This window comes from Canis lupus, chromosome 13 (genome assembly GCF_011100685.1).
Source record: "Canis lupus familiaris isolate Mischka breed German Shepherd chromosome 13, alternate assembly UU_Cfam_GSD_1.0, whole genome shotgun sequence".
In the NCBI taxonomy this organism is placed as follows: domain Eukaryota; kingdom Metazoa; phylum Chordata; class Mammalia; order Carnivora; family Canidae; genus Canis; species Canis lupus.
In genome coordinates, this window is record NC_049234.1 from 4,466,288 (window position 1) to 4,493,575 (window position 27,288).

Below are 27,288 nucleotides of genomic sequence, written 5' to 3' on the forward strand. Positions count from 1 at the left end.
CCCTCTGAGGGATGAAGCTATAGGCGGGTAAATGTCCTGCTCTGCGGCTGTGAAAGCACAAGTTTTGACCCCACATCCTCCTCGTGTGCAGCTGTACTTGGGTAACAGTGGGGTGGCGTGCCAGGATGGGTTCCCGACCTTCCACTGTAGAGTTAATCCAGAACTTAAACAGACCTGCTTTCAAAAAGCCTGTTTTCAAAAAAGGAATGACCCTGAGGCCCAGGAACCCCTAAACTGGTGCCCCCGTCCATCTCTACAATTATCCCATTTAAAAGTTCATCTGTTCCCTGGGGCGCCTGCCTGGCTCAGTCAGATGAGCACACGACTCTTCATCTTGGGTTTTTGGGGTTTTTTTATATTTTATTTATTTATTAGAAACAGAGAGAGAGAGAGAGAGAGAGAGAGGCAGAGACACAGGCAGAGGGAGAAGCAGGCTCCATGCAGGGAGCCTGATGTGGGACTCAATCCCAGGCCTCCAGGATCACACCCTGGGCTGAAGGCGGTGCTAAACCACTAAGCCATCAGGGCTGCCCAATCTTGGGGTTTTGAGCTTAAGCCCCACACTGGATGTAGAGATTACTTAAGTAAATAAAGACCAAAAAAAAAGTTCATTATCCTAAATTAAGGGTTGAAAACAAAAATAGGTTCAAGAATTGAGCTAACTTCATGACTGACAGATTCATGAATGGTTACTAAAGGATATGGGGAATCAGCCAATTGGTTAACTCTTCAGGCAACCCTTTCTCTCTCCCTCCTTCTGCTGTTGGGTCCTTGCACCCATCCAGGGTTGGGCATTTCTCATTCTCTCCAGCATGTCTTGATGCCTGCCACCCCCTCCACCACAGCCGTGGTCCCTGTTTGACACCCTCACTCCTTCTCAACAAGGAGTGCAGCTGTCAAGGAGCATCTGAACAATATCAGGGGAGAGTGGCCATGTTTTTGGTGACCAAATTCTGCCTCAAGCAGGGCTGAGTTTCCGTTTTTCTGTCATGGAGCTGTATGTCCAATGTTGTAGTGTCAGCCAGTTAAAATTTAAAATTCAGCTCCTCAGTCGCACAAGCCACACTCTAAGTGCTCTAGAGCCACAACTGATCAGCGGCTACTATATGGGATGGTGCAGACATATAGTGCTTTCTAAATTTTCTCACCAAAATCCAGCAAGGCTATAGGGTGCCTTTGTGTGTTTTAGAAAAGGTACCTCTTCCTCAAGACACCTCACTGACCTTTGCAGGAAAAAGAGAACAATAAATATTCAAACTATAACCATGCTGTTGTGCAGTGTACAACCTGCACCACCATACACAGCCGCCTTGATGAAAGGCCTTCGTTGATCTCTTGAGTCTCACTTCTCTCTGTCTTTCCCACCTCGGACCATGGCCTCTTATCTCTTCCCTTCTCGGGTCACTTTACATTTGGCTCTTGTATTAGTTTCCTAGAGCTATGGTAACAAATTACCATAAACTGGGTGGCTTAACACAACAGAAATGTATCCTCTCACAGAAATTCAAAGTCAGGGAGTCAGCAGAGCTGCACTCTCTCCAAAGTCTTCCTTCCTGGCCTCTTCCAGCTTCTGTGGGCTCCAGGCTTTTTTGGCTTGTATCTGCATCACTCCAATCTCTGTCCCCATCTCCACATGGTCTTCCCGTCTGTGTCTGTGAATTCTTCTCCTCTGCTCAAGGGACATTTGTCATTGGACTTCATATACCTCTGGATAATCCATGATGCTCCATCTCAGGATTCCTGATTACACCTGCAAATACCTTTTTTAAAAAAAAAATTATTTATTTATTCATGAAAGACAGAGAGAGAGAGAGGCAGAGACACAGGTAGAGGGGGAAGCAGGCTCCCTGCAGGGAGCCTGACATGGGATGTGGGACTCAATCCTGGGACTCCAGGATCATGTCCTAGGCTGAAGGCGACGCTAAACTACTGAGCCACCCGGGCTGCCTTACAAATACCTTTTTTCAAAATAAGGTAACATTCACAGGTTTGGGGGATTAGGACCCGGACATTCCATTTGGGAAGCCACTAGGCAACCCACTAGAGTCCTGTTGCATGAGTGGCTTGATTGCCACCTCCACCTGGTCACACTCAGCAGGCTTCTGCCTGATGGGTTTTCCTCTAAACCGACTGGACCTAACGTAGAAGTTCTCTCTCACAACCAGGAGACATACCCCCTGGGCAGGCCCAGGGCCCCTCGTCCATCCCAGTGGAGTGGAGGCCTAAGGATCATCTGCAGGGTCCCCACACCTCAAACCTTCGGCATAGGTTCATTGCCCTATGAGCGTCTGCAGCTTTCCAACCACCCACACCAGCCTCTGAAGAGGGCACGCTCAGCCAGCCTGCCAAGGCTTTGAGGCTTCGGGAGGACAGCGAGCTGATAAAGATCAGACTAGGAGGGACGCCTGGGTGGCTCAGTGGTTGAGCATCTGCCTTCGGCTCAGGTTGTGATCCCAGGCTCCTGGGATGGAGTCCTGAATCAGGCTCCCCACAGGGAGCCTGCTTCTCCCTCTGCCTGTGTCTCTGCCTCTCTCTCTGTGTGTGTCTCTCATGAACAAATAAATAGGATCTTTAAAAAAAAAATCCAATTAGGGGTGCAGATGAAAGAAAGAGAGAATATTCATAATAGTAACAATAATGATAGCTACTAACTCTCACATGGTGCCTGCCATGGGCCAAGGAGACTGTCTGTCTTTTGTGTCTGTTAACACAACAATCCTTGCAACAAGCCTCAGTGGTAGATGCTCTTATCCCACATCAGAGACAAAGGATGAGAGGGATTAAGTAACAGGTCCAAATCTGATAAGTTTCAGAGTCAGTATAACAACTCAGGCAGTCTGGCTCCAAAATCTACACTGCAGCCAAGAAAAGATACGGTGTAGGCTGGATGTTTCTAGAAACTTAGAGGAGCTGCAAATTTGAAAGAAGAGTTGAACCTCAGTGGAGGAGGTGCCAAGAGTCCATGGGAAGTCCATTTTCATGACTTTTCCTTGGTGGACAGTGAGCCTCTTTGAACAGACCTTGAGCAAAGAGCTGCACTGTGTGGGCCCTGGCTGGTATTTTCATGCCCAACCTCCAACTCCTGCCCTGTCTCCCCACCTAGCCAACACACACAAGCTGGGGCAAATAAATGAATACACGAGTGAGGGTCATGACTGGGAGGATCTCAGCTCACCCTCCTCAAGCCTACCCCACTTGCTCCCCACCATGCTCAGAACAGAAAATCTCCTGCCATCTCACTGCTGTGAGATGTTTGGGGGGTGGGGGGGAATAGCGAGCAAGGTGGCCAGAGTGTCAGAGAACACGAGAAACACCCAAAGCCAAAAGGGAAAACAAGGAAGGCTTAACCCCCTGTGGGCAGAGAGATCTGAGGAGGGCTGAGGTGGCAAGGACAGCACCTGGCATCCCTCGGGGGTGGGGAGGACACCATGGGGGCCTATATCCCACAGCTTGACCAAACTCAACCAACCACACAGGCTAGATTTATGACTTTGATCACCAGGGAGTGTGGTTTTCTGTCTCAGGAATTACTAGGCAAGGCATGCAGGGGCAGGAACTGGGGACAATTCTCTGTGTGCTGAAACCACAGAGCCTGGCCCTGAGCACCCCTCCGCTCTGTGGGAGGAGGGCTGAGAGCCCAGGAGGTGGAGTTCCTGCTATGGACACACAGAAGCACAGCTGTTTCCTTTCAGCATTATTTCCTAGTGCAAATTTCAGGCACAGCCAAGTGTTGGAGGTCACAGGGAAGGCAGAGCCTGACAAGAGCAGAGACAGTAACAGAGCTGCTGGTAGATACTTCCCCCTGAGTTAGACCAGAATTTTCCTGGGCAGCAACGTGGAAGAGAATGGGCCCAAGTTATAGAGCCAGAGTGGTCAGGATAGGATTTCTGACCCTACCACTTATTCATTGTGTGACCTAAGGAAAGTTCCATTACCTCTCTGGGCCTGTTTCATCTTTGGTAAAAATGGAACTTAAAGCACCTCACAAGATCACAAGATGATCAGAAAAATGTTCTGCTCATAGGCTGTCCTTCCTTCCTTTCTCGGCACTCCCGCCCCCCCTCTCCACAGTGAATGTTCTGGTCGACATACAAATTGAAACTTCCCAGGGCAGGCCTGCCCCTTCTCCCTCCCCCTCCGGCCCTGTTCACTGGGAAAGGACACAAGAGCATCTCCCACACAGCCCTGGGAGGAAGGCTCTGAAGAGGACCTACACTTCATCCCAGCCAGCCTAGCAGGGGGGGCCCGGAGGGCAGGGGGGAGGCTGTGGCTCTCAGGCCGGGGGGTCTGCTGGACTCTCACCCAATGGTTTCTCCAGGCCTCCTGGGCACAGGTGCCCACACCTCCCCTTCCCAGGGGCCCTTTGGGCAGCACACAAATAACTCACGCAGCTAATGCCCCTGGATTGGCCCTCCAACCTTGCAGGAAAGGCCTGGGGATATTCAGTGACCTCAGCCCCAGAGAATGTGGGGGAATTCAGTGTGAGGCAGGGCAGACACAGCCAGACCTGAAGGAAAGGTCAGCAGAGGCGTGGTGCCCTGTCTCTATACCCCTAGGAGTCAGGGTGACCCCCTCAAGCCCGTGAGAGACAGGCCAGGCTACGGCACTTACGCAGGTTGCCACCCTGGGCCTGTCGTCTCTGCTGGCAGCTGCCCAGAGAAGCCTGAATTGTTTTCAGGTTGATTTCAAGGCCTCCTGCTGCAGCTGTTGGGCCCTGGCCCTTCCCTCCAGGGACACGGAGCTGGAGCTCTGGAGCTCCGAGAAGAGGCCCAGAGCTTTTTCCCAGGGCCCCGCTGTGGCAGCCCAAGAGCCAGAGGCCTGGCCTCCCGAGAGTCCCGGTGACCTGGCATAGGCCTCCCAGCCTCCTTTCCAGAACTCCCCCTTCTGCCTTCCCCTACTGGGGTGGATATGAGGCCTGCCCAGGGTTGCCAGATGGAGCAAATAAAAATAAAACACACAATGAATAGTTAAATTTGAATTTCAGAGAAACAGCCAATAATTATTGTAGTGTAGACATGTATCATGCAAAATTTGGAACATCCTTCCACCAACAAAATATTTGTTGCTTTATCTGGCTTTCAAATTTAGTAGGCCATCTTGTATTTTATCTTGTAACCCTGGCCCCACCTCATTCTTTAAGTTCTAAGAATGTCCTTCTCTGCCTCTTCCTGTGGGGAGACAACTGGAGAGTAGGGTATGTGAGAGGCATTAGTGTTTTTCATGTTATTACAAATATTAATCTGGTTTTCAAGCACTTCTTAAACTGAACTTTTTATTAACTGCATATTTTGTAGTCACCTGTTAGAATAAAAGCCTCCAGTGGATAATTTTTTTTCCTTTGCTTTTATTTTTGTTACCCACATGTGTTTTAGAAATGCCCTGCTTGTGTATAGGAAACCACCTGATTCTTAACCTTAATATCAATGCCTCTAAAGGAAAATACTCTTCTACCTTTCTTCTGTTTTTTTTTCTTTAGAGATTTTTTTTTTTTTTTATCTTTAGAGATTTTTTTTTAAAGATTTTATTTATGTATTCAAGAGAAACACAGAGAGGCAAAGACACAGACAGAGGCAGAAGTGGGCTCCCTGCAGGGAGCCCGATGTGGGACTCGATCCCAGGACCCTGGGATCACGACCTGAGCCAAAGGCAGATGTTCAACCACTGAGCCGCCCACGTGCCTCTTTTTAAAGATTTATTTATTTATTTGAGACAGAGAGAGAGAGTATGAGGGGGTGGGGAGAGAAGGAATAGAGGGAGAGAGAGTGAGAAATCCCAACAGACTCCACATTGAGCACTGAGCCTGATGTGGGGCTCACAACCCTGAAACCACAACCTGAGCGAGACCAAGAGTCAGCCACTTAACCCACTGTGCCACCCAGGCACTCCTCTTCAGTTCTTGTTAAGAAAAGTTCAGCCCCTCATGTATCCTATTTCCCTTTGGAAAGAGAAGCTACCAGGAGGGTCTCAGCTTCCTCGCAGGGGTGCTCACTGCTGAATGGCAAACACTCCTGCTGTATGCATACTCTTTATACTGTGCTCTGGGCTTGGAGTATGTGAGACCCGAGGCCCAATCCAATTGGCCAGGGCCACAAAGGAGTCTCCAGTTGGGCAGGCTTGGGGATATAAGAATGCACCCCTTCTATTTTTGCCTCCTTCTGCAAAAAGGTAACAGAAATAGCAATGTTCCAATGTCCGGGATCACAGGAGTAGGGAGAGGCAAGGGCTCCTCCAGGACAGGCCTAGATGTCCCCGGTCTCTGCCTCTGGGCACGTGGCAGGTACCTGAGCCACATCTCCCACATCCGAGGTGTTCAATTGCACCTCAGCTCGGATGGCTGCCAGGTCAGCCACCTGGCCCCTCCGAGGTCCAGCTCTAGGTCACCGGGGAAGAATTCTTGGAAATATGCTGGCACTCTCCAGAGAGTGCCCTCCCTGCCCTGGCAGGGGAACCAGGCTTCCAGCTACCCAGCCCAGCTGAGCCCAGAAGCTCAGGATTAAGTCCTATAACACAGACCTTCCTCAGCCACACCAAGCAGAGCCTCCTGGGTTGGGCCTGCAGGTTTTCTCCTCCTCCTCCTCTTCCTCCTCCTCCTGCCTTTTCCCACGCCTCCCTCCCAGGATTCTTGAGGGCTTTGTCAGTGTGCCTCATGCCAATATCACACCCACCCTGATTCAGAGCGTGTGAGACAATATACATGCCACGCAGGGGTAGCTTTGTTGAGCTAATGGCACACACCTGCCTTCCCAGAGTGCTGGCTGGAGAGGCATTGCTCCTTCCTCTTATCATCTTCCACCTGTCAGGAAGTCCAGAGGGTTACGCTCTCAGTCTCAGACTAGTTGCTGGGTTCAAATCCTGGCTTTCCCACCTTCTAGGTTAGGTTATTTAATCTCTCTGTGCCTCAGTTTCCTTGCCTGTGAAAGGGGGAAAATCATCATCCCTATCTCATAAAGCTGTCATAAGGCTTAAATGAGGCAATCATATAACGAGCTTAGAAAAATGCCTGGCACGTAGTGAATGTTTACTAAATATTACTTACTGGCCATTATCCAGATTTGCCAGGTGTCCTCTGTAGTCCTCAATGCTTTGGCCCTACGGCGGGCAGCACACAAGACTAGGCACTCCAGGGAAGGCATAAGAAAGGGAAACTGTGGTCTTCATTCTCTGTTCTTGGGTCCGCTTGGAGAAAACCTGCATGGTAGATTTGTTGTGCTTTGTGGCCACCATGAATCCTTTGAATGACAGGGCATACAGCACTGCCTGTGTTCAGGGAAAATCCCACAGCTAGAAGTCTGTGCCTCCCCAAGGTAGGAGCCAGAAACTTGATCAGGAACAGGACCTGGGCCCCATCAGTCAGATGCATTCACATGAGACCTTGAGGAAGCAGGAGACTTCAGTCACCTCAGGGCAGATGATTCTCCTCCATGCTTTCCTATGCTTTTCTACAGTGGGTGTTATAAACCAAATTGTGTCCACTACTCCCCTCCCCAAAGACCTTCTGTACCTCAGAATGTGACCTTTTTTGAAGATGGAGTCTTTTCAGAGATAATCAAGTTAATGAGATCATTGGGGTGGGCCCTAATCCAACACGACAATGCCTTTATATCAGGGAGAAATTTGGACCCAGAAGCATGCACACAGGGAGAAGGCCGTGTGAAGATGAAGGCAGAGACGGGGTGTTGCTTCTACAAGCCAAGGAAGGCCGAAGACTGCCAGTGGACCGCCAGAAGCTGGGGAGAGGCACGGGACAGACTGTCCCTCAAAGCCCGCAGAAGGAACCACCCTGCTGAGACCTGGATCTCAGATTTCTAGCTTTCAGAACTGTGGGGAAATACATTTCTGTTTAAGCCACCCAGTTTGTGGTACTTTGTGGTAGCAGCCCTAGAGAATGAATCCAGAGGGGAAGTTCCAATGCTTTTGTGTCAAATGGAACCTCCCAAGAACAGGCAATTTCATCTGTTTTATTTACTAGCATATAAATGGTGCCAAAGAAATCTGTGTTCAATAAATGAGTGTCTTCTTCATAGTTCATAGCACAGGGCATACAGCACAGAGAGGTCTTACTTTCATAGGTGGCACTCTTATCCATCACCATCCAGCTCAGCTGTGGTCGGGGAAGGAACACACCTGCCAGATACCCGCAGGACACCCACACCACCACCTCCAATACAACGGGGTCTCAGGCCCTGTGTGGGGAGCAGGTTCTGGTGGGTGGCCGCATGGCCTTGTGTCCTTCAGGCCTAGACTGATTACTGAAGAGACCTTAGAAATCCTATTTGAACTCTTTTCATTTTAAAAACCACAAGCCCATCCCTTCCCATGGCATGGCACAACCTCCCAGGTAAACCTCAAGCTCAGCAAAAACATAGATCAGCATGGACCCTTTTGGTATGCCTTCCACACTATTTTGCTTTTCCCAAAGTTTCCTTCCCTCTCTCCTTTCCTCTTTCCTTCCTTCTTTCTTTCTTTTCTCTCCTTTTGTTTTATGTATAGCAGGGTCACAAGGGGAAGGTACTTAGTGGCAGGGGGGGACTCCGAGTTCTGAGGAAAAATTACAATTATGCCTGAGGCCAGTACAGTGGTTCTTGTTGCACACTTCCTAGTCTGATTTCTTTGGACCTAGTCTAATTCCTCTGTGACAATGGCTTGTGGGTAAGGGCAAAGTTCTGCACAGAGTAATTGATTAGTCTAAGTATGACTAGAGAGTCATACTCTCTCTCATTTGGACTGAGAGCATGAGTGCATGCATAGGAGGGTATGTGTATGAGAGAGTGGGGGGGGGGGCATAGGTAGACTTAGGAAGACCCTTTCCTAGAGGGGGAAGAGGCAACTGCTCATGCTCTGTGATGTTAAGCTGCCTGTCCAGGCCTCTCTGCATCTGCATTTGCAGACCAGATCATAATGAGGACTAAAGTCACTCAGATGGGTCACCAGGAGTCCACAGGGCCCTGCCCAGCAGGGTTCAGCCTACAGGCCACACCCAGGCCTGTCTGGGAATGGGCCTCCCTGTGGTAAGAAACGTGAGCCTCCCTGATTGCGTAGAGGCTGGGCGTGTCCCTCACAGAGAGCCCTTTGTGCCTGGGAGAGGATTGGCCCCAGTTTGTTCAGGCCGACTTCCAGGCACTGCCCACCTGCAGCCATCCCACCCCAGAGCTCCCCACCTTTCCTCCCCAGCTGGGCCTCCCTTTGCAAAGGGCAGCCACCTTCCCAAGGACAGAACACCGGGGAGGAGGCCCCGACTTTGCCAGAAGTGTGACCCTGGGAGCCCCCTGCTAGAGGCCAGGGTGACTCCAAGGATGGCTGTCCTCGGGCTGGCACTGGCTGACAGAGCAGGGGCTGCTGACAGGCCCACCCTGTGAAACCAGGGATAAGAAATAGCCAGCTGTTGGGGTGGAGAGAAAGCTCTGAGGCAGAAAAGCCCTTCCCATTCATCCTGCCTGGATAGGGGTGAGATACAGCATCCTCTGGTTTGCTGCTAGGGAGACACCATCCCTGAAGGTCCACGATTACAATTACAACTGTTCATGTTCCTTTAAAAAATTAAAAAAAAAAAAACATGAAAAATCTCATGCTTGTCAGAGCCTTCCTCCCCCGCTGTCGGCTCCCATTATGAATCCATGGCATCTTCTGCAGAGAGTTAATTACATGTTGTGTGAAAGATCCAGGGCTTCCTTTTGCATCTTTTTCTCTCTGATGGGTCCTAACCCTTTGGGCTGCCTGCCTCGGCCTCCTCTGGCGCTGCAGGAAAGAAGGGCACACAGGGAGGAGAGGTCTGCCCTCCACCCTGCACTGCTCCTTGGGGCTGGGACCTGCTCTCAGAAGCTGCTGACAGTTCAGGGCTGCTGGCAGGTGAGCTGGCACCAGACCTACCCATCCAGGTGTCAAGCTCTGCTGCGGGGAGATCCCAAGTGCCGGTGATGAGGATCAGGTGCAGATGGAAGGTGTCATTTGGGGGCCCAGCACGTTGCCCCTCTGCAGTCTACCTCCTTTTGCCCTCGTCCCCCACCAACAGGGGCGCTGGGTGGAGGGCAGCATGAGGATGGCACCTGATAGCATGCGGGTGAAGGCGCAGAAAGGGACTAGGACTCTTCCAGGAGGTTCGATGTAGAGTTTCACAGTTGCTGTTGTTCTGTTTTCTGATGGCTCCCACCTGTAGCCAGATATTTCATTCTTGAGATGGCTCATTTTTTTCTCCTAAGAGGCTGTGTGACCAACTCCAGAAGCAACGAGTGTGGATTAATACCTGGAATTACTGCCTCTCGGAGGTGTTGAATTTCACCTACTGATGAGAAGGCTAATTGCACAGCTGTGGGGCCCAGCCGAGCATGCTACAACTCCCCTTGGTCTTGACAAGTCACAGCGCTGCAGGGCTGATGGGCCCTCTTGGCCAATCCTTGCCCCCAAGCCAAGACACACCTTAAAGGGGAAAATTTTCTACTGTCCTCCAATATCGCTCCAGTAAACCAGCAATAAAGGGAGCCTCAAGATTGTGAGTTGAAAGTAAGCAGGTCTATAATTACGATTCTCAACTAACTGCACACAGACGAACCACTTTTTAATGGGGCAAACCTTTCATTGTGGGTCGCTGTCCTCCTGCAACTATACCTTTCCTAATTCCAAATTAGGGCAGAGTCTGGGAATGTTAATTCATTTTAATTATAAGGAACACAATCTGCTGCTACCGGATTCCAAAATGTGAATTTTCTATTCTTTTGAATATGGTGTTTTACAGCTTCCCGACTTAGGGACAACCAAGAGTGGACGCTATAAAAAAATAAAATGAATAACTCCTCTGCTTATTTCGCTTGATTCTTCAAAGCACGGCGTAGGCTGAGAGGGCATAACCGACGGGTGTTACAAACCACACTGGATTACCGATGAGCAGGTTGTCCACAGCCTCTAAGGCAGGGGTCAGTGGTCACATTCAGCTCAAATGTGCAGAGCCTGTGAGAATGCCAATTCCTGGGCTCTGCACCCAGAGATCCTGATTTAGTAGATCTGGGGTGGGGCCTAGAATCCTGCATTTTTAAATAAGCATCATGGGTACTTTTGATGCAAGTAGCCACCCAACTGCATGTTGAGAAACTCCAGAGGGGTTATGGCTGTGGCTTATAAGCATGGACATCAGCCAGACACCCAGCAGCTTCTCCCAGCCAGAACTTTCCTGGAATGTATATTCCAGGAAACTATTTATGTATCTATTTATTTTTTTTCCTATTTTTTTAATAACATTTTTTTTTTCCTTGGCTATAAAGCTATTGCAGAGGGGTGTCTGGGTGGCTCAGGTCATGATCCTGGGGTCCTGGGATCAAGCTCCATGTCTGGCTCCTTACTTGGCGGGGAGCCTGCTCTTCCCTCCTGCTGGTGCTCGTGCTCTCTCTCTCTCTCTTGCTCTTAAATAAAATCTTAAATAAATAAAGCTATTGCAGAGAACTTATATAATGCCATAATAAAACAATAACAGTCACTCATAATCTTTCCATAAGGGGTGGGACTACTAACATTATCTTGTGTTTTTCTTCTCTGTATATTTTTTATAAAGCTGACAACATACTGAACATATCATGTTATTTCACATCCCCCATGTTACTATGTCTTTTCTGAATATGTCATTTTGAAGGTTACATAATATCTCCCTCATGTGGATGTGACTTATTTTAATAACCATCCCTAAATGTTAGATGTTAAAGTTGTTCTCAATAATTAATTATTATAAACAATATTGAGTTGAATCTCTCTATGCATAAAGATTTATCAACATTTTTGCTGACTTTGATACCTAGATTCCTAGAAGTGGATCACTGGATTAAAGGATATGAATGTTTTTGAGGCTTCTAATAAAGCCAACTTGCTGTTCCAATTTGCCCCCTCGCGGGCATACAGTGGAATGCCCCTGTGTTGACAACCCCCTTAGCCTGTGCTACAGCCTGATATCAAACACATTACTCTTACCATATGTTATGGGTAGGGTTGTTTTTCCTAAAAAAGATGTTGTGAAGTCCTAACCTCCAGTACCTGTGACCTGATTTGGAAACAGTTTTTGCAGGTGTAATCAAGTTAAAAAGAGGTAATTAGGTGGGCCTTAGTCCAATATGAAAGGTGTCCTTAATAAGAAGAGAATGTCAGGGGCACCTGGGTGGCTCAGTCGGTTAGGCATCTGCCTTCAGTTTAGGTCATGATCCCAGGGTCCTGGGATCGAGCCCCACAGGAGGAATCCCAGCTTGGTAGGGAGCCTACTTCTCCCTCTTCCCTGCTTGTGCTCTTGTTCTCTGTCTCTCTCTCTCTCTCAAATAAATAATAAATCTTAAAAAAAAAAGAGAGAGAGAGACTGCCACGCGAAGGCACAGATATCCAGAGAGAATGTCATGTGCTCATGGAGGCAGAGATTGGAGTGATGTAGCTGCATGCCAAGGAATGCCACCTAAAGCTAGGAGGTGACAAGGAAGACTCTACCCAGAGTCTCAGAGGGAGTATGACCGTGCTGACCTTGGTTTCAGATCTCTAACCTCCAGAACTCTGAGCAAATAAATTTCTGTGGTGCTTGGTTATGCATTCCCAGGGAACAAATATATGTGTATTCCCTGGATTGGTGTCAGCTGGGCCAGAAATGGAGGCGCAAAGCTGGTTTTTACTCCCTTTCCAAAGGGTGTCTAGTGCAGCCAGCCAATCTGTCCTTCCTGAGAGCATTTCCCACTTCTGTGCACAGAAGCAAGAGTCTAGGGCCCGGCATGGGACTCTGGGGCCCATTATCCATTGGAGCATTTATTAGGAAGGTCTGGTTTACCAATTTCCCTCAGCCACATCTCACATAGTAGAGGGGCTCAAAATTTTTTTAATTATTTTTCTTCAAACTCTTGGATTTGATTCAGTGGGATAAGTATTTACTAGGCTCTTTCAACACATTCTGGATTAAAACCTATTCAGTGGCTCAGACATGCCTAGCGTCTGGGCAAAGGTCATCTTTGTCACTGATGAGCCTCCGACTGATTCATGATCAGGTTTCTCTCAGGCCCTTAGCCCATGATCGGTTGGTTGATTGTACTGCTATTACATTCTTTACTTCTCCCAGAAATGTTGGTCTTTTCTGCAGTGGCTTCTGAAAAAGAGCTCATTTCTCTCTCAATTTGACCTTCGTGACCCTGGACAGAACCTAGATCTAAAGAATCCCAAATGGAGGAACATTACATTAGGAAGTTTTTACTTCTACAGGTAGAAAGTCTATAATACTTCAAGCTACTGTTTACTGAGTACCATTTACTGTCTCCTACTTCTTTTGGTCTTCACAAGGGCCCTGAGAGGTAGATGTAATGACCTCTGTTTTATAGGTAAATAAAACCAAGATCAGCAGGTGGCCCAAGGTAGCAGAGCTCAGACATGGCAGAGCCAAAGGTAGAGTGATGGGCTAACAGTGTCCTGGGCTCTCTGCTCTTATTATGTGGCCAAGGATGGCTTAGAGAAGGATCACTTCTCAGTGGAATGATAAATGCTGCCAGAGGATGCCAGATGTTTTGAGGAGTTATGCCAAGCTTTTGCAGGCAGATATTCCTAATTTAGCTCAGTTTCATGTCCAAATTTTCTGATATTTGCAGTAATATGGAATTTTGTTACATGACCTCGAAAAGTCTAATCTCTGCTAATTTGTCTCTTGATCTTATATCTCACTTTTAATATATCTTTCGTCCAAAAAGTCCAAAAAAGAAGAAGAAGAAAAGAAAAAGTAGGCCTTCTAAATGACTATGAGTAATCTTAAAACTTAATGGTCTTTGAAAAGTTTTGTGAAGAGATGAGGCCCCTCAAGGGAAACAGAGATTGCCTCTAATTTTTTTTTTGTATGAATGTATTTACACATGACATGTTAGCTTTAATGAAGTCCATCTGTAGTCTTGATGTACACACAACAGGCTAGCTTTAGGGAGTTGCACTTATATTCCATTGACCCTCTGCTTCAGTTCTAACTGCTAAGGGAAGGAGCAAAGATTTCCTGCTGAATGGCTGCTAGGAATCAATGAGGATGATGAACCAGGGGGCCAGAGCTGGGCTAAACCATCAAGCAAAGAGCAGGCTGGGTCAAAACCCAAGATGAGGCTCTCATGGAAGCCAACACAACAAGCAGGAAGCCCTGTCAGACACAAAGGAAGCCAAGCATGGGGCAGAGGAGGGCAGAGTTGACAGCTAATTCATTTCCTCAGGAGTTCCACCAAGGGGGGAGCCGCAAAGATGAAACTCTGGGCTTCCCAGTGGGCCTCTGGGTGAAGAGGGAAGTGGAATTCAGCAAAACCTCTCAGACCCAACAAAGAAAAGTAAGAGTTACGACATGGATGCATGGGCCAAGTGCACTCAAATGGTGGGGCAGGAGAAAGAAGCTTCATAGAGAAGGGGGCAACTCAGATGGGCTAGAAACATGAGAAATCAGAATGTAAAACTGTGGAGGAGGCAACCCCTACCAAGGGAGTTCTCAGCTTGAAAAAAGAAATGTGGAAGTTGGGGGTGGCAACGGTTTGTGGCTTAAATATCCGGCCACAGCCCCCCTCCTGCACCTGGCCTTAGTTTCCAAGATAATCTCCACTGGCCCAGCCCACCAACTTCTCCAAAGGGCAACCACACAAGGCCCAGGACCTTCCACCACTAACACTTTCCATACCAACCCCCAGCCACTATATCTGCCCTCTGATGTCACAGGGCTCTGCATCTTGACCCATCTCAGCAAATTATACCCCTTGATCTCCCAAGAGCTGTCATTTTTAACTCTTTTCTACAGAGGCCTGTAGCACAGAGCTTCTGAGAAGTCTGGTTCAGCGCTATTTTGAGTTGGATTGGATTGGCAGAAATGAGCCGCCCACCCGCACACTTGGGAAAAGGCTGCCCAAGGAGAAGGGGACCAGGAGCTCCTGCTCTCCATGGGTCTGAATGAGGGTCACATGGGGCAAGAAGCAGCTCACATGGTCCCTGTCAAGGCTGTACTGACAAACAGTTCTGGACAGATCCGGGCGGGTTTTGTTCACCCAGCTGTTGTGCTACTTCTGCCTGCAAGATGAGACATGGACACCCCCCTCCCTGGGTTGGCATCACTTGTTGAGCCGTGGCTTTGGAAAGAACAGCAAGTTAAATCCCGGAAAGAGACTGAGAATGAAATCCAGCTGGAGGCCCACCAAGGACAGTTGTGTCTTGCTCATCCTGGCGGCCACAGCTCCCCTCCGCACCTGGCCTTAGGTTCCAGGATGACTCCCACTCATGCAGCCCACCAACCTCCCTGAAGGACCAGCACACAGGGTGGTGGGGTGAGGCGGGATGGAGTGGGAGTGGAAGAAACCCAGGTGCCTGTGGAGGTCGACTGCCTTTCTGTCCTCCTGGCTTCTCTGCCTTCCTTCCTGTCTGATGGGGGATGCTGATGGGACACACACACACACACACACACCATCAGGATTAAAGCAGCAGCTTCCGAGTGCCTCTTAGGCCACTGCAGGCGGGTGCTTTTGCCCTCCTTGAGCATCCTAGAACCACAGGATGCAGGCTCTCAAAGTGGTTACTGAACACGAACTCGGTGGCAGACCACAGCACCTAGAGCCCCTCCAGCCTAGTTACGTGGAGGAGGAAGCCCTGACTCCTTCACATGTCTCATTACTGCCTACGACTTACCCATTTTCTGTCTTCAGGGGCCTTCGGCCTAAATTCTCGGGTGGTAAGAAACTCACCTTTCCAAGGAGTCCATTTATGTTCTTCACACATTCTCAAAATTCTTCTTTCCTTTTTTTATACAGCTTCCTTCCATCTTCCTACCACCACCCCCTTTACTAAACACCCACCCACCCTCAATTTACTGAGGTTCTGGAAACCCTGGGACCCACGTTCTCTTTGAAGGGCGGGAGATGGGGGGGGTGTCTCCAGCCTCCACCCCACCCCCCAGGGTCAGGGGAGGAAGTTCGGTTAGGTCAGGGCGTCGCTTCGGCTCGGCTCGGCTCGGCCGGAGCTGCCCCGTCGAAAGGAAGTGGAACACCTACTCCAGACAGACTCGTGCCCGGGTGCCCTGGGGCCGAGGGTGTGTCCACGCGGGGCTCTCTTCCTCCCCGCGACAGTGGCCTGCAGCCTCCGCCGGCAGCACCCCCCCCCCCCCCCCCGCCCAGGCGCCCCGCGGCGGGCCCGGCCGCCCTCCCGCCCTCCCCGCCCTCCCCGGCCCGGCCGCCCGCTGCCCCGCGGCCCCGCGGCCCCGCAGGGCGGTTTTCACCCTCTTTCGCCCCTCCCCGCCCCCCGTGACTTCTTGTAAAAAGCTGCGCCCGTCCCCACCCTCCTCCGCCCTCCCGCGGCTGCGGGCCCCGGGCCGGCCCCCCACCGCCTCCCCCGGGGGCAGCGCCGTCTCCGCCCCTGGCAGCGGGCTCCGCTCCGGAGACGCTTGACTCAGAGGGTGGCCGGGCGGCCGGGGTCTGCTGTCAGCTCGGAGCGGGGCCAGGGGAGGGGCGGGGGGGGCGGGAGGGGGCGCTGCGGGCCCGGGCGCCCGTGACTCAGGCCGCGTCACCGGAGCAGATGCCCGGGGCGGCCGGAGGCTCCCGCTGACTCATCAGAAAGCCCTGCCGCGCGGCCCGGGCGGCGGGGGGCGGGGCGGGGCGGGGGAGGGGAGAGGCGGCGGGCGGCGGCCGAGGTCGTCTGAGGCTCGCGGAGCCGGAAAACCCCGAGAAGGCGGCGGCAGAGGGGCGCCGGGGCGGGCTGGCAGCCGCAGGAGTCCCCGGAAGCGCGGGGACGGCGGCAGGCGAACAAGTCCCGCCCCCCGCCCCCGCGCCAGGGGCCCACCCCCCCCAGTCTGGCATCGCCCCCGCCGCAGTCTGGCATTGCCCCAAGCACCCCCGCAGGGGGGCGGGTGAGGGCCCGGAGGTTCCCCCGCCCCGTGTCGCACACGCGCACACGCCCACACGCCCAGCTATCGGGAGGAGGCGGTTCCGAGACCGCGGCGGGTCTCCCAGCAGTGGCCTCGGTGGCGCCCGAGGTCGCGGGGTTCTTCCCCTCCCGTAAGACTTCGGGTCTGTCTGGGAAGCGAGGCAGCAGCAGACCTGAGCGCCGGCATTCCTGGCCTCACTCTCAGTACCCCGCCCCCGGTGGGGGTGCTGCAGCCACCACGTGCTGGGTCACAGCCTGGCCCCGGCGCTTTCCTGTCACTGCCGGCCAACCACAACGCCCTGTGGCTCTCAGAAAATGGAACAGAGGGACCAGAGAACTTCAGGAAGGTGCATGAGCAGAGACGATTTCTCTGGGTGACTGTCATCCACCCTGTCCTGGAACCCAGACAAATTCTGCAGCATTCAAGAATTATGGGAGACCCTTCTGTGCAAGGTGCTCCCCACCCCAATGACAGGTGGAGGAGGAAGAGGCACAGAAGAGTCCATTGGTCCTGACCCTGCATGGAAAACCTGGCCAGGGAAGCAACCGTGGGCAAACCCTGAGCAGAACTGGGGGGGGGGGGGGGGGGGACAGGACAACAAGCACATAGGGAAGCCCTGGTGAAGCCCTGGTGAATCCCCCCTCGGGATTCGAACCCCCGCACGTCTCCTGGCTTCCTGGTGGAGCTGGCATTAGGGTAGGGACCTTGAAAAGGGATGATTTGAACAGGACATTCCAGACAGAAACAAATGCCTGAAACCAAGACCTAGAGGACGGGAAAGAGCAGGGTGAGTTCTGGGAATGGCAAGCAATCTAGTTGGACTGGAAGAACGGAGGCTTACAAGAGCATCAGCAGCTTGGCCTAGCAGACAGATGTGGATCTCAGAAGCAGGCACAGTGGCTCAGAGGGACCTGGAGCCACAGGGTTCCGCCCTCTGCCCCAGGGCACCGAGTCATGCCAGTTCCCAGACAGATGGATTCCTTCCAAGAATTCCATAGTCCTGCTCAGTCACAGCTCCTGGAGCCTCCCTGCCTTGGATGGCTTTTATTATTTGGTGTCTAATGCAAATCCTTTTCTGTTCAGATTTCAAATACTTTCCTCTTCTGTCCTTTGATCACTATCTATTTGCATTGATCTCCCTCAGTATTTCTCAACCCCAAGAGCACATTAGAATTACCTGGGGGTGCTTTAGGAAACAAAAATTTTGATGCACAGGCCCCCTCCCTGAAATCTGACTTCACTGGTCTGGAGCCTAGGCATCAGCATTCTTTCACTGGGCAGCCAGGGACGAGAGGCACTGGTGCAGATGTCACCATGGAGGGTATCCAGGTCAGGCCCACACTCAGAGTGGGGCCTCCTGGCCTTCAGACTTCCCAACTCCAACAAACCCTGAGAACGGTCTTGGCAGATCTCCAGGAGCAGTTGGACTCCCTGAGGCTGCAGCTGAAATGTGTTTCCCAGGCATCCACTCTGTAGCCAAGGCCAAAGTTTCCAACAGGAAGGGAGGGCGAGGCTTCTGTTCGCTTCCCGAGAGCCAACTGCCAGTGAGAGCTACCATGAGCCCCACCGTCAGGAGGACCAGAGGCAGTGAGAACTGCAGGCATTTCCCATCCACTCCACATGCTGGTGGGGGCCTAGGTGGAGGCAGCCGCATCTCCTGCAGCACTGGCCCTCAGAACTGGAGGAGGGCCCAGCCAAGGACACCCTGGGGACCTGGCCTATAGGTGCTCTCTTTCTTAGTGCCAAAATGGAGGTGAGGATTCCTGCCCCTTTGAGGGTCTGGAGATACATCACTTCAGCATGGGGACAGTTTTCAGTAAACATTTTCTTCCTCCCGTTTTGCTAGTAACTCATGTCACAAATTTAGGGAAAATCTCCAAATCTGGGCCTCAGCACTCCCTCGGTGTCTGTCCACCCCACCTCCCTAATCCACAGCTTTGGGGAGGACCTTGGAGCCATATCTGAGGCCCTGTGTTAGGAAGGTCAGGCTGAGGAACTTGGCAGCGGCCTCCCTGCTGCAAGGGAAATGATGTGGATTAACATGGGGGGAACCAGCCAACCTTCCCTGGGATGGGGCAGCAGAAATATGGCCTTGAGCCGGGGGAGGACTTAGAACTACAGGAAGAATTTCCTGACAAATGACAACGTTGCCTAAAGGACGCATAAAAGTCTGTGAAAGTTGGAGATTCCACCTCAGCGCCCGACCCTGTCACCACCAAGCAGCGTGGTTCCCATTTGACAGCTGAGAAAACCGAGGCTGACAGACATTCAATACCTTGGTGAAGCAGCCGCGTCACGCGGCAGGGAGGGGGCGGGAATCCGAAAGGCGCAAAATCCTCGGGTTTTGCGCCTTTCATCTCCAGCCTTACAGCCAGGGCCCTGGAGAAACCACACTTAGGTTTGGGCGTCAAACCCAAGGGGAAAGCGTCCTCGAAATGCTGTGCATTCTCCTCCCTTTGAGTCCCCCTCGCCGAAGAGGAGATCCTAGAAGTGTCTGGTGTTTACTGGAAGGTCTCTCGCGGCCAAGCTCAGGGCGAGCTAGAGACCGTCCAGAGTCTGCGGAAACAGCCGCGGCGCCTCGGGATGGCCCGTCCTTGGATCAGGCTCGGGCAGTCTGTTCCCCCCGGACTCGGACCCCGCACGTCTCCTGGCAGCGCCGCTAGGCCCCGCCGCGGAGTCCACGCTTTGCCGAGTCGCCGCGGGCGGCCGCACCGGAGGGCCCCAGCACCCCCGGCGCAGGGCGGCCACCCGCGCGCCTCTCCGCCCGCCCCCCGCCCGGCCGCGCCAGGTGCCCAGAGGCTCGGCCTCCCCCTCCCCCTCCCCCGCCTGTTCCCGGCGCGGCCCGCGTCTCGGCGGTCACGTCTCCCCTCCCGGCTCCAGAGCACGAGTCAGCCGCTGCCCCGCCGACCCCGCCGCGGGGCGGGCCCCGGGGGGAGGTGGCGCCGGGCGGGGCCGTGCGCTGGGCCCCCCTCCCCCTCCCCCTCCCTCCCGGCCGCGCCCCAGTCGGCCCCGGCCCACAGGGCGCGGCGCGGGCGAGGCCGCTGCAGCCCGGCGCTCGGCGGGCGGGCGGGGGGCGGGGCGGGGCGGGGCGGGGCGGGGAGGCCGCGCATGGCCGGCGGCGCGAGGGCCGGTGTTGCTGGGGAGAAAAGTGCCGCCGCGGCCCCGCCCCGAGCCCCGCGGGCGCTGCGCCCTCTGCTGGTGCGACCTCGGAACTGCACGCGGACCCCGCCTGCGTCTACAGCGACGACCAGCTTCCGGAGGCTGAGCGCGGGTCGGGGTCGGGTCGGTAGAAACTACTAGTACATTAAGGATCATCAAAAAAAAAAAAAAAAAAAAAAGAACGACGAGTCCCACGTCCAGCTCCCTGAGTGGAGCCTGCTTCTCCCTCTGTCTCTGCCTCTCTCTCTCTGTGTCTCTCATGAATAAATACATAAAATCTTAAAAAAAAAAAAAAAAAAAGCGAGTCCTGGACATTGCAGGAGAATGTGGGAATGTGGAGAAGAAAAAAATCACTCGTAGTGCCTACATCTAGAGACACACACTGTTCTATAGGGTCTACCCTTTCAGTGCTCCATATCGGCAAAACTATGTGCGCATTCTTTATAGAATAAAAAGCACAGCACTATCAGCTTCGCGAACGCTGAGGCCTTATTTCATTCACTGCCCCCTGTTCGGGGTCTGAAACACTGGCAGTATTCCAGATGCTCTGAAACCATTTGTTCATATCTACATGGGATTGTGCTTTACCCAATGTCAGGATCATCACTGTGCTCATGCTTAAATTTTCTTTTATGATCCCTTGACTCCATACATGTGAGTATGTAAGAGATTGAAGGTAAAATGATCCACTAGCCCCCCTTAGCTAGAAGCCGAAGGCAGAATTATTCGCACTACGCATATAATGTACCCCCTACACACACACACCCAGAGTCTGGACAACACCCCGCAATTGAACACACCAGCAAAACTCGAGGCTATTCACACAAAGTAGGATAAACACCGTAAACAGCTGCATGTCAATGTAGTCAACTTTTGAGTCCAAACGAGTTTCACCAACCTAAACTAAAAACTTTGGGTTTCCAGCGTACTTTGAATTTTGAATTTGTGGTGACTGTGGACTTGCACTAACCTCTGGTCACATTCAGGGTTGCGATGACATGAGTGCTATGAGCTCATGCTTTCCCATTTGCCTGTCTCGCACACAGTAGTAATTCCAGGTAATTGTGGGGCCAATGGATTAGATGTGAAGAATGAGGGGTCTGGGGTGTGAAGGGGTAGCATTTTGGCTAGGTTAGGCTTTTGGATCTAGTCACACCTTCCCTACTCCTGGCCACCACCTTCAAACCAGTAGACTGCAGCCCTCGTGTGGTTGCATCTTCTTCCTGGATTTACCTCCAGCACCAAGCTTGTCCCCACCTGGGGATTTTGAAAGAGAGGAGTCAAACTCCCCTGAAACACCCCACCATCCCAGAGCACTATCGTGACAAAAAGGACACGACGGAAACTTCTCAAGAAGGGTATGGGAAACAAGACATTCACGTATGTAGCCTTTGTGCTGGGCCTTTCTGCAAGCCCCAGACTAAATATCCAACTTCCTACTGACATCCCCATTTGATTCCCACCCCAAATTTACCTCAAATGTAACATGTCCAAGAGCACACTCACAAACCTTCCCTCAAAACCTGGCCTCTTCTGTTGTGACCCATATCAGCGATAAAGCTCACCATCTACCCAGTTACCCAAGCTAGGAACTCAGGCCATCTCCCTCCTTCTTCTTCTCCATCCTTATCCAACTCATCTCATGTCTTGCCCATTCACCTCCAAAATAGCCCTCAACCCTTCCCTGCTCTCACCTCCACCACCACTGATCAAGAGACTTACCACCTTCCCCTTCCAACTTTGACTCTACTCAGGTCCCTTCTCCACAATGAAGCTAGGCAAATCCCTTTGAAACACAATTGTGTCACACATACTCATATCCCAGGGCCACTAGGAGCAGATGCCCAGGTTTATGACCTCATCTAGGATTCCACAGTGCATGACCTGCAAAGTTATTTGACAGCTCTAAAATACACCCCACCCTTAGTTATAAAAATGGTAACGTCTCCCCCATTTCTTCTAGAAAAAAAATGAAAATCCATAAAAAAGCCTGCAGAGGGCAGCCCCTGTGGCGCAGCGGTTTAGCGCCACCTGCAGCCCAGGGCGTGATCCTGGAGACCAGGGATCGAGTCCCGCATCCGGCTCCCTGCATGGAGCCCGCTTCTCCCTCTGCCTGTGTCTCTGCCTGTCTCTCTCTCTCTCTCTGAATGAATAAATAAATGAATCTTAAAAAAAAAAAAAAAAAAAAGGCCTGCAGAGCCCTGCCTGGTCTGGCTTGGTCCTGTGTGGTGCTTACATTATGAGCCTCTGCATTCTAGGGACACTAGCCTTCTTCCTCAGTCACCTGAGTTTCCATACTAGGGCCTTTCTCTGCACATTGTGCCCCCTTACGTGGAACATTCTCCTTCCATCTCTTCACCTATGTAACTCCCACTGTTCAGTCACATCTCAGTACAAGTGTTCTTTAAACAGGAAATCTTCCAGAACAAGCCAAATGCCCCATCCTACACCCTTTAGCACCACATGCTACTCCTGCACAGCTGTGACTCTCGGAGTCTTACCTGTATCTGCTGGTCCACCCTGCACCTGTTTTCCCAGGATACTGTCCTGTCTGGGTTGTCCATAGTGGTGTTGCCAGTCCCAGCCCAGAGCCCAGAGTACTTGCTTCATCAATGTGCAAGTGAATGAAGGTTGAACACCTTGTTGTGTCTGCTTGCCTCTGCTCCCCACCTCAGGGCAAGCCCAGGAAGAGGACCGGAAGCAGAGAAAGGAGGGAGGGTGTTTGTGAATTCCAACAAAAAGCATCTGTTCTGTGCTTGGCTCTGGCGTTAGGAAAAAGATGCAGCCCTGTCCTGAGGAGGTACTGAAACATGGCAGCCTGAGGAAGCAATTCACCAAGATCACCTTCAAGATCTTAATGTTTAGGGGCGCCTGGGTGGCACAGTCCGCTAAGTGGCTGACTCATTGGTTTTGGCTTGATATTCTCTCTTGGGGGCACCTGGGTGGCTCAGTTGGTTAAGCATCTGCCTTCAGATCAGATCATGATCCCAGCCAGGAGCCTGCTTAGAAAAAGATAGATTCTCTTTGCCCCTCCTACTCTTGCTATCTCTCTCTAAATAGAGAAATATATATTTTAAAAGATCTTAACATCTAAACCACAAAAACAAACCCATGGATCTAACAAAGCCCCCACCACACAGGGAACTTCCCCCACAGATAAAAGGCCCCTTCTCTGGGCCTGAACAAATCAGCAAAAGTCCCCTTTCTCCCAGCCAACCAGGCCTCACGGCTCCCTGCCCTGCCAGTGCCTCAACTACCTGACCCTCTCAGACTAGAGGCTCTGGAGGCTTGCCTGGTGTGGGAGTTTCTCGGATGTATCAAGCTACGGAGACTCGGCTTTGCGAGACCCTAGGCATGTCCTCTGTGGGCCAGACATTCTAGCTGGAAGGAGGCCAAACCCCACCTGGAGAAAGCCACACTGGGAGTCTCACAACCATATCCCTTGAATATATCCAGGTCTTCCATCCAGCCTGGTCTTACTTGGTCTTCCGCCTGGGAACGGCTGTTCACATTGGGCTCAGGGCTCCAGACGTTGTCAGGGCACCTGGAAACTTGGCTCGGGGATTTGCCGCGGCAAAGGCTGCAGCTCCTAGGGGTGGGCGCAGGGGGAGCGCGCAGGGGTGGCCGGACTCGCCTCCTCCTCCCCGCTTCACAGCCCACTGGAGCGCGCAGAGCACAGAGAGGCGGGGGCGTCTGCGAGGGCCGCAAGCAGCTTGGAACGGGGGGATGAGCCCCGTGAGCCGGGGAACTCGGCTGGACCACGCGGAGGACGGCGTGCGAACTCCCGCGGCGCTGGGCACAGTCCACGCGCGCCCTCTAGTGACGAGACCCGTCACTGCCGCCCACCCCGACCTCTGCAGCTGCCGCACCAGCGCGACACATCCGAGTTTCCCTGCACCGAGAGGGGGGCCCCGCCTGTGTCCCGGTCAGAGAGAACTTTTGGAGCTCAGGTACCCCTGGCGCGGTGCTCTGCGCCGTAAAAAGGAAGCCAAGAAAGAAACTCTCACTCATAATCTATAGATGCTTTGAATTTTGTTAATTTCTTTTTAAAAATTCAATTCAATGTGTTTCTCTTTAACCCGGCTGCTAGGAGTCTCAGCGCCAAAACTGGGGTCCATCTTTAACAGGACCTTATAATGACCACCTTCGTACTGACCTCACCTCTGTTTTATCTAATTTTTAATGTCCTTCCTCTTCCCCAATTTATTGCCATTTTCCTTATCTAGTTTCTATCTCATATGAAACCTATATTTTCAAATTCCCACAGGGTCTCCATTAGCTTCCTAAGCATCTTATCCAGCAGTCATCAGGAGTGAGAGGGTTCAGAACCCCAGGATACAGGAAGCTAAAAATTCAGTGAGCCAGGGACCTGGGAGACATATCACCTATTAGGACACTTTACTAAGCACTAAATGTAAAATTCATTGAATTTTTAAAAAAGATTTTTTTTGGGGGGGAATCCCTTGGTGGCTCAGCGGTTTGGTGCCTGCCTTTGGCCCAGGGTGTGGTCCCAGAGTCCCAGGATCAAGTCCCACGTCGGGCTCCCTGCATGGAGCCTGCTTCTCCCTCTGCCTGTGTCTCTTTACTTATTCACGAGATACACAGAGAGGTAGAGACACAGGCAGAGGGAGAAGCAGGCTCCCTGGGAGAAGCCTGATGCAGGACTCGATCCAGGGACCTCAGGATCAGGATCTGAGCCAAAGGCAGATGCTCAACCACTGATCCAACCAGGTGCCCCTCATTGAATTCTTACAATCTTATTTCTGTAGGTGAGGAAATGAAGCTCAGAGGCTTGGGGCAATTTTCTATACAGCTATAAATAATATGCACTTTTTATGCAGAGGTGACTGAGGCTCAGAGAGGTTAAGTGACTCATCCAAGGTCACACAGCTGGTAAGTGGTAGAAATGGAGTTAAGATGCCTCAAGTACATGTTCTTAATCACTAGACTCTACTGAGGCTTCATGAGCTCTGAGTCAGGCATCTGCCAAAGCTAGAGGGGGGAGAGCAGGGCTCTAAGTTTCAGGGTCACAGGCTGGAGGAGGAACTTGCCAGCAGAGCTGGAGGCACTGTGTGACAGCATCACCTGCAGTTGCTTGGTGTGTGATTGGGATTGTGATTGTGTGGGATTGTGTTTACTTCTGCCCAGCCGAACATCCTGGATGGAGCATGAACAGCCTCAGACCACTTCCTACGCCAGTTGTAAAGATCAAGTTGGAGCTGGTTTGTCTCTCATTTTTTACAGGTCAGTCAAAAGGGTCTAGTTGGCTCCCAGGAGTGGAAGTGAGCAGGGATTTAGGACTATTTTATTGTCCTTCTCTTAAAATAGTGACTGGTTTCTAAATACAAAAATATATCTGGAGAATAAGTGAACAATCAAATGAATGAATAAAAAAGTCGAACCCTCCCTCAGGCTTTGCCATGAAAGAATCAAACTATGTGTGAGGTGCTGACAGCACAGCAAGACGACGCCTAATGCGAACCAGGGCTGCTCAAAAGCACAGATCCCAAATAGAACTGCAAGGGAGATTGTAAAGCGCAGTCATCATTCAATCAGAATGGTTTCAGAAGCTCCCTTTGCAGCCATAAGGATGGTGGCCTGAGGGGGAGTTCCTGGTAGCAGAGACCAGCTAGAAACTATTTAGTCCAGTTAAGAGACAGTAAGTCAAACTGACAATTTTTATTTAAAAATGGGGAGGGGCAGGAGAGGGAGAGGATCCTAAGCAGGCTCCACACCTGGCTCAGAGCCCTATCCGGGACTTGATCTCTCCAGCTTGAGATTGTGACTGAGATGAAACCGAGTCGACTGCTCAACGAACTGAGCCAGCCGGGTGCTCCCAAACTGGCAAGTCTCTAGAACCAGGCATGGTTTCTGGTGTGCCCTTCGCCCTCACATGGGTGTCTGGTCATAAAAAGGAGCCACTCAGGTTGAAGAAACTAGTTCTTGGGATATGCTCTCAGGCCCCATCTGGGCTAGGCCATGGAGCTCTGAACCCCAGCTTCACCTTCCCCTAGAGAACCATCTGGAGAGTTGCAGAGTAGTCACACCTCTTTGGTAGTTTGATTCTTCCATTTCCAGGGTCCTGAATCACCGTCCAGGTACACCTGCGGAGTGGACTTCATGGTCTCCCTGGATCTTGTCCAGAGTCACAGTCTGCCTGTAATACTACTTACGCAGCTCCCTGCACTAGGTGAGGAAAAGAGTGATTGGAAGTGGCAGAAAGAAAATGCTGGGCACTCCGTGTTAATGAAATCCTACACTTCCAGGGAGAATGGGGGTTGGAATGTTGTGATGAAAACAGAGGTGGTCCAGAAAGCAGTGCTACAGAACATTAAAAATAGTTGTGGAGAGTGTTCAGGTGATTTTTAAAAACTATTTTACTTTTCTGTATTACCAGAATTTTTATAATTTCATAATAGGAAAGGGTGTGGCTCATAACACTTGGCGAACTGAGGTAGCTGGTAGATTGAGGAATGTTTTTTTAAAAATAATCCTAAACTTGATTCAACTGAGTGTTGCATTCTGCTTTCAATAGTGTTTCTGGAAGACAGAAATAAAATACTAAGCACCGTGTTATCCTAATATTGGTCCCTAATAAAACCAATCACCTTGGAACAAAGGTCTCAGAACAGTAGGGCTTACTTACCTCAATGTCCGGGAGTAGAGTTGAAAAGTACCAATAAAGGATTACATTCAAGCCTTCACTATCAGCAGCAACCCCACTCTCCAAAAGATAGCAATTTTGGTGGCAATTGAGCAAATTAAAAATAGGACACACTTTTCTTTTTTTTTTAAAGATTTTTTTATTCATGAGACATGGGGGTGGGAGATGTGGGCAAGTGAGAAGCAGGCTCTTCCCAAGAGCTGGATGCAGGACTTGATCCTGGATCCCAGGATCCCGACCAGAGCTGAAATCAGCTGCCCAACTACTGAGCCACCCAGGTGTCCCAGACATTGTAAATAAAAACCTAGCCTTAAGCCATGCAGTTAAGGACCAGTAACAAGACAACCCAGCAACTGCTGTATGACACACATGAGAAGTTTTAAGTGTCCTAGGTTTTTTTCTCCCCTAATTTCGTTTTGCATTTGGAGGAATGGACACTCAGGTTAAGAAATTTGCCCAAGATTTTACAGCTAGAACAGAGAGAGTTCTTAGAGAAGGGATGTGAGGGAGCCCAACACTTGATAAACCTGTGTCATTGTCTTAGCTTGGGTTTCCTAGACACAGCCGCATGCAGAATGGTGGAAGAGCTCAGCCCTGCATT

The 27,288-nt window shown here is 51.4% G+C and overlaps 1 long non-coding RNA gene across 1 annotated transcript; it reads right to left on the reverse strand.

Moving 5' to 3' along the window:
- Positions 1–545: 545 nt before the first annotated feature.
- On the reverse strand, positions 546–16,052 carry LOC119864572. The gene is made up of 3 exons (XR_005368265.1): positions 15,690–16,052; positions 7,037–7,371; positions 546–1,760 (listed from the first exon to the last, which is right to left on the reverse strand). It is a non-coding gene; the product is annotated as an uncharacterized LOC119864572 (long non-coding RNA).
- Positions 16,053–27,288: the final 11,236 nt, after the last annotated feature.